Below are 8,287 nucleotides of genomic sequence, written 5' to 3' on the forward strand. Positions count from 1 at the left end.
ATTCTCATGGACTGACGACGTTTATGTTCTGCGAGACATATGACAAACGTTGGTCCATTTGATGATGTACTACGGAGAGTTTCTGGGTGGGTAACTGCCTCCAGTTCGTTGTGAATTAAGGTTACTATAGTTTTCAAAACTAACAAATTTATCCATAAAGATAAACTGACTGTAGAAACTTACTGGTGACAAGTTCAAACGAATGATCTGATCGGCAATAAAGGAAAATTATCGAAGACAATCTTTAGGAGAAGAAGATGGAATAGTCAGACATCAATCTGCAGAAGCGACATAATTAATAATTATGCGTAATTCATCCATAATTTTTAATATTTTGTTACTGCAATCCGATATTCTTATTTTCGTTTCATAATGTCTAGTTTCGTAACACGAGTCTTCCTGAAATTTGGGAAAGCCCCGAAACCTGAATATTTCCCGCCGAAACATAATGCTCAATGGAAAAGTTAAGATGCAGGTAAGGGATATCAAACTACATAGTGGGGATAATCTATTAGAGTACCATTAAAATAGTTCACATGTACAATGATAAACTGATATGTTGCTAAATTATGGGCAAATACTTTGGCCAAATTTACAGAAACACATGTAGAATCGCACATCGTGGCAGAAGTAAGTGAGCGTTAATCGTACGAAGACTTGGGAGACGATTCTCACGTCCCACCGTACAACTGAAGTAATGATGATTTCGAAAACCCATCGCATAAAGAACTAAGCAAAGATAATAGAATGAATCGCTACATCATACGAGCGGACAGTCTGATACCGTGATGTATGTTTGTAAACATTGTTAATTCTATCTTTCCGACTCTGATTGCTGATGGACCTGAAACACGTCGAGGTTTTGATTGTAAAGTATTTTGTTTATGAAGACGATCGTAGACAATTTAAATGAAACAAGTGACAGTATAAGTTCAAAAAACTTGATGTTTTACACAAACCCTTGTGGAAAATTCCATAGCGTGTTTGCCCTCATTTTTGATATGAACTCATGACACCACAGCAGTAAAGGTTGAATTGTGAAACTGTAAGGGATCTTCATGTTTCACTAATCCTATAAGTTGCTGCATCAGGTGGGAATATACAATATTGTACAAAAATATCCGTGGTTGCTAACAAAGTGACATCCCTCACTTCACGATGTTTTCATACAGAATTGGGAGTGGTATCAGATATCTGTTGCTCTTATAATCTTAACGCGACTGAGGGAATAACAATGCGTAAATTGTAAGGGAGCATTTTACCTGAGACGATAATCACAGTACTCAAGCTGAATGTGCCGGCCATAACTGGAAGTTGAAGTACAGGCATGCATCTACAGGTATAGATGCTTATACCGTGTTGTAGAGTGAAGGACCTGGCTAAAATTTGTACATCGACGTCAGGTGAAGACATATGTTTGTTTGTCAAACATGAAAGTAATCTAAGAAAAAATTCGATTAAAACGCAACACGCGGAAGTAATGAAGTTCATATCGCCTGCCGGCAATACTTAATTAGATTTACTTAATAGACTGAGGCAAACCAATCGATCCCAGTGACCACCGTTGTGCAAAGGTGGGAACCAGAATATCTTTCTTTGAAAGTACGCATGTTCGCTTACTTTAAGAACAAGCTTCGAAGCCATCACAAAAGGATAGTAGAAACTAAAGTAATCATATTTTTTCGAAACTGAATCTCAAATTCGGAATCTGAAGTCGAAGTTATTTTTACCAGAAATCTAATGGCATACTGTACATTTCCTCGTCACTGAAATGATTATAGATCAGAATAGCAACCGCACGGCCCAACGAAAATATATCGAAATAAGATCTGGTCATCTCTATAACTGGATTTGACAGATGTTATTACAATGATAGAGTGAGAATAGTCAACTTGATGCAAAACTAAAAAAGGCCCAAAATGTAAAACAAGATACTTTTAATTTCAATGACGATTACAGTTTCCACGTCTCGTCGACGACGCGGTATTCGGTTACGGAGCATAAACTCGGATTCGAGAAGGTCCAGAGAGATATTTGCGATATCCTTTACAAAGAAATCATCCCGACATTTGCCGTGAGTTGTTAAGGAAAGCCATGAAAATTCTAAATAGGAATCGTGTGACGGGGATTTGAAACGTCGTCCCTTCGAATGCGAGTGCAATATATTGACGCAAAGAAGCACTAGTCGCATAGTTTGCTCATCAACATCTGTATATTCACTAGTTAAGGGAGCCCTCTGGGCTTTACAATCATTTTCGGTCTTTAGCTATGCGAATCCGTGTTGCTCCAGCATGGTACCTGATCTTATCCACCCATATTCCACTCCTTTGTTTCTCGCTCCGTGGAAATCCAGCAAAGAGCTGCTTTAGCTATCATCCTCACACTTCATTACGTGTTCCTCTCATCTTAACTCTACTTTCACTACATTCACAACTACATCTTCTCCTCCAATCTCTTCACTTATCAATTTGCTAGTTTTCATATATCCTGAAATAATTTCCAGTATGCGACTTCCCTTCACTAGCTGAGCTACTCTCGTATTTTCAGTGATTTAAGTCCACGTCGCGTGGAAATTAAGCACTGACCAAACAGAGCACATAAATAATTCTATGTAAAACAGAGACAGATTGAGAAAAAGTTCGTGAAGCACATGACGTACATGAAACGACGTGGACCTTCTTTTTAAAATATCAAACCAGAATTTTTCTACTCATAGAAGGGCCAGGTAATGTCATAACTTTCATTCGGAAAATCATGACTGTCTGAGATACCGAAAATCAGGAATTTAGATCCGTAACACATACTCTATTAGAGATTTACGAACCGCCTCACAGATTCCGAGTTTATAGCCAGTCATCAATCTGATACCTTTAAGACAGCGTCATTAGTAAAACGGTAAACATTTCAGGTTCTCTATTTTCATAAAAACGAACCGATTAAAGTGAGTCTGTTACAGATATGAAAATTATTATTTTTTACCCCACTTTAAGCAGAATAATTTGGACAAACACCCACGTTGATAAGAAACTCAACGAGAGCTGACCCCAAGGCTATGTCTAAGTGTATGGTAATCCACTGAGATACAAGAAATTGCAGTTCTGAAAGTAGATAAAAATGCTAAAAAACTGTATCATTCTTTCATTGTTTACAGCACGTTAGTAATAAAGGCATATTGCTAGGAAGGTCAGTACTGAACGTTTCTGGGGCTCTTACTATGTGTAACTGTAAACGAGAAAAAATTTGGCTACATATGTGTCACGGGGGCTACAAGTTTGTTGTATATCGACTACATGCAAACAGTTGGGTATCAACCTATGAAATTTGTATTCAGGCGTGACTGCACGCCGGACAATTTAGATGATCTTGTTGTTGCCGTTGTTGTGGTTTGCACTCCAGAGACTGGTTTGATGCAGCGCTCCATGCTACCCTATCTTGTGTAAGCTTCTTCATCTCGAAGTACCTACTTCAACCTACATCCTTCTGAATATGCTTAGTGCATTCATCTCTAGGTTTCCGTCTACAATTTTTACCCTCCACGCTGCCCTCCAGTACTAAATAGGTCATCCCTTGATGCCTCAGAACTTGTCCTACCAACCGATTCCTTCTTATAGGCAAGTTGTACCACAAATTCCTCTTCTCCCCAAATCTATTCGGTACCTACTCATTAGTTACGTGATTTATCCATTTCATCTTCAGAATTCTTCTGTAGCAGCACATTTCGAAAGCTTCTATTCTCTTCTTGTCTAAACTATTTATCGTCCATGTTTCACTTCCGTACATGGTTATACTCCATACAAATACCTTCAGAGAAGACTTCTTGACAATTAAATCTATACATGAGGTTAACAAACTTTTCTTCAGAAACGCTTTCCTTGTATTGGCAGTCTACATTTTATATCCTCTCTACTTCGATCATCATGAGTTATTTTGCTCCCCACATAAGAAAAATCATTTACTACTTTAAGTGTCTCATATCCTAATCTAACTCCGTTAGCGTCAGATGATCTTTCATAAGAGTGAAAAAGTACTTGCGTTTAGAACAGAATTAAGAATCTAATTGGCAGCAAGCTATTTGTCGCATGTGCGTATCTGATGAACTACATATACAACAGCATTCGAAAAGAAAAAAAAAGGAAAAGGTTAGTTGCGAGTAGACTCTCTCACTGACGGATTCGTACTAATTTGATTATGTATATAGACAGTTCATCCATTTAGCGAATCGAGGGTCGTGACGGAATCTTCCTGTTATCGACATTGATACAGGGAAGATACCGGTCCCAGAGATTTCACGACTCTCGATGATGTTTTAATTTTACTTCTGAAGTCAGATAACAAATGATAATGGATATATTTTTCATGTGATATAATTATAAATTCACAATTTTCAAATGTTTCCTTTGCTCGTACGGTGAAACCTTTCTTCTTGTCAAATTTCACGGTCTAGGCCTATGGGAAGTATGGTATAGGCTTTTATTAGAGACATAACGATTGTAAAAATATGGAACATAAATGACTATATCTTTTGATTGCGTTGACGTACCTTAGTACATGACATAAATTTCAACTTTATACGTCCATCTATTCTTTCATAAAAGGGGGCTTAACAGAAGGACAGAAGGATAGTCAGTCGAATAACAAGCAGAAATCTTTTTGTCTTGTGATATAATCCTGACTCAACCGTTTTCGGTTCTTTTCTTCGTTCCTGAGAAAAATAGTTTTGGCAGTCGAACATACGGACAGACAGACAACGAAGTGGCCCTATAAGAAGAGCACCGTTATTTCCGATTGAGGTCCAGAACCGTAATTATTCAGCTGAACAGGAAAGGTGGCTTTCAAATTAAAGTGTACTATATATCATGTATTTTAGGCTTTTACTTAGGAGTTTAAACTTTCACCCCTTTCAGGCCTTAAGCGATTTTTAATGAAGAGTAATGAAGATCTGTTTTCTAGTAGTAGACAGAATTCTTGAGCAGTTGTTTACCGGATGATGGATGATACTCTCATACTGTTGTTGTAGCTGTCTCTATCCTGAAAATATTACTTCGTAAAATAAACAGTCATTTAATCACCAAAATTATGATTCACTGTATATAAAGTCGCAATAAACTGTTCGCCCAAAATGTTTGTAAACATTGCTTTACTTTTAACCATTCGCCATGCATTACATTTACCCCTGGTCTGATCGGCACAGCTGAATGCGGTATTTGTGCGTGACCAGGTGGAAATGATTTGCAAACAAAATAAGAAATTTAATCTTATCGCTTTCAACCTCCTCCAGTGTGCAAGTTTTGTGGGATTGATCATATTTTAGTTTCTAAAGACATATTACGAGTACAACACCCACTTTTTTCTACCTTCTCACCTCATATCAGGTGCCAAAATATTCGTAGCACCTCAAGTAGTCAGGCTGCTTCGCAATTACCGTCAAAAACATTATATTCTTTCGCGAGATTCCTCCTTAATTTCAGTCTTCAGTCATGAAATTATTACGGATACTTGTTGTGGCTCACTAAACGTAAGATCAATACTTTTAAAAAGGGTAAAGAGGTTGAAAGATTGAGTAACTAATTACTTTCCACTGGTAGTCCACTGTTTTGCTATTTTTTACAGCTCAAGATTGTTTAACCACATTCGTTTCCAATTATTTTAGCGAGAGCTATGATAACCTCGCAGGTGGTCGCCCTTAATCGACAAACAGACACACACAGGTTCATAGCTAGCCTTGAAGCCTCCACTGAATGATATTTCTTGTTTGTGCCACCGCTCGGGCCCTTCAAGCCTCCACTGAAGGATATTTCTTGTTTGTGCTACCGCTAGGGCAAGGAAATGTGTGTTATATCTCAATAAAAAAAAGCTTTAGATGTGGGAAATACTTTTTTATTTTGCATCAAATATACTCATTAAACCGATCAATGAAAAACCGAAATTAAATGAGTTATGAGAAACCATTATTTAATAAACAAGGTGAACGTGAACCTCCTCGACGCAATTTAGAAGGTACTTCAGGGACATTTTCGGGTATTTTACTGTAAAAGATCACGGTCTCCGGTGCCTCCGAAAATAGAATATAGTTGTCTCTGTTCAGTTTGTTAACCCAGTTACATTTTGTCCTCTAACAATAGCTTCGAAACAGTGAAAATGTCTGTAGTACGCAAACACCATAACATGAAAGGATCCGGTTTCTTGTAATCATCTTCATAAAGGCGGAATAGTTATTTAACATCGCAGCCGATGCTGCGGAGACAGCTCGATGTAGTGTCATTGAGGCACTTTTGCATGAGATTCTTATCGGCCACCGGTCCATTAGTACACCTGTCAAGACTGCTGTGTACCAGTGTTAACTTGCAACTGCTATTTCCGGAAAAAACGGACCGGGACAGATCCCAGCAGTGCTGAATGCTAGATTGACGGCGAAGAATAACGCGGGCAGTATTGTTGGCAACACGAAGTACGTGAGTGCACGAAATACGTTTGTTACAATCCATCGCATATAACCGACATTTACGCTGTTGTCGAGATATTTTCAGTGCACTGCAAAGATTTAGTGGGGTTAGAAATCAAACACAGTATTACTATGTACCGAGCCACTGAAATCCCTGGATGAGTTATTCCAAATTACTGCTAAATTATCCCTGAGAAACACTGATCTCCTCTCGGTGAAGTCTGTTATCGCTGTATATTGATGAAATCTGATATGGCTTGAATAAAATGTAATTCGTTAAAAAGCGGTGACTGATGGTTTCTGACTTTCAGCCAACAAATGGTAAATGTGATCAAGTAAGTTTAAGATAGTTTAAGAAATTATTTACAAACGGTATTGGTGCAAATAAATATTTTACCTTTATTGCGCATGTGCTAGGTCCCAGGTAACCATCCAGTACCTTAAGGAATTAATCACAAGGGTTGTGATCCCGCTTGAGAGGCGAGAGGCGAGAGAGGATCCAGCTGTATTTACAATCATATATTTGCTCTGTGCTCTCACCTTGTTGGATTACGATGGAATATCCGAGAGCAGAAGATCAACTTGCACATAAATAATGCAGTTACCTTATTAACTGCATAAAAGAACCATTATCAGAGATTATCTGGACAAGCTCTGAAATAATGTCGGTAGAGTTCGGGTGCACCCTATGTACAGAGTGTCTCAAAATCTTGCATCAAATTGAAACAAGTGATAGTGAGCCCACAACCAGTTATATTGAGGTGGCGAACCAATGGTCGGAAATGTATATTTATTGTGTTACTGACACGCACAGCGTACACCGCATAACAATAACAAAGATCACAGTAAATATTCAAAGCGACGAGCGCCAGTCTCAAAACGACATGTACTGCAACGGCAAATTCATTTCTGCCGCGGTGTCTCAAAGATTTAGGTGTCTGTTGGAACAGGACACGGGCCACTCTGACCCCAGTAGAAACGGATAAAGATTCCAGGGGTCTCTGGCAGATATATTGAGACTGGCGGTCGTCGTTTTCAAGAATTACTAAGACCTATGCTGCTGTTATGCGGTGTACGCTGTGTATGTCCATAACACAATGAAAATGCATTTCCGACCATTGGTTACCTAGTTACCTATCTCAATATCATCGGCTGTGAAGTCATCATTTGTTTCAATATGACACAAAACGTTTGAAATACACTATAATGACTAGTAAACATGTATATTATCTTCCTCAGGTACTTATTAGTACGTTTCCTAATTGGGGTACGGGTAGAATTAGTGAACAGCTAGCGTCAGATCCTTTCTGTACACTTGAACATTACTACAATGGGATGATAGTCTCTTATTCTTTCGCACCAGAGTCATTCAGTTCAGTAATCACTGGAGAAATAGAAGCTATTTTCATCCATATAAATTTTCGCAGCGGAGTTAAGTGCGGCAGCACTGCGTGCCCTCATTGAAAATTGTAAGAGAAAAATAAAACTGAAGGAGTGCGCGCTTAATATGCGAACCACAGCTGGCGGCGGTACTCACTGTGAGCTAGTGTTGCGTGGCCGGCGCCGGTCGTCGGCTCCCCACCGGCGGCAGGGTGCGATGGCCGTGGAGGCGCCGCTGGGTGTCGGGACGCGCGGCCGCCCTGCGCCGACTGAGCGCCGCGCCGCGACGCCCGCAGACGACCGCGCGCCGTCGACGTCCTCGTCTTCGGCGCCGCCACGCCGCGCCGCGCCACGGCTCCCGCTCCGCCGGCTCCGCTTACGTCCGCGTTCTGCACGGCAGCGCCTCCGGCTCTGGCGGCCGTCCGGCGTACTGCGGCTCGCGGGCCGATATCGCTACCGTGCTGC

At 40.0% G+C, this 8,287-nt stretch overlaps 1 protein-coding gene across 1 annotated transcript in view; it reads right to left on the minus strand.

The window, feature by feature from the left end:
- The window catches only part of LOC124798972 (protein turtle homolog A-like), a 188,664-nt gene extending 180,588 nt beyond the window's left edge, over nucleotides 1-8,076 (minus strand). Inside the window, exon 1 of the mRNA XM_047262508.1 lies at nucleotides 7,980-8,076. The gene's annotated coding sequence lies outside the window, so the exon portion shown is untranslated. The remainder of the gene's footprint in view (nucleotides 1-7,979) is intronic.
- Between the last annotated feature and the right edge of the window lie 211 nt (nucleotides 8,077-8,287).

This window comes from Schistocerca piceifrons, chromosome 5, assembly GCF_021461385.2.
Source record: "Schistocerca piceifrons isolate TAMUIC-IGC-003096 chromosome 5, iqSchPice1.1, whole genome shotgun sequence".
Classification (NCBI taxonomy): domain Eukaryota; kingdom Metazoa; phylum Arthropoda; class Insecta; order Orthoptera; family Acrididae; genus Schistocerca; species Schistocerca piceifrons.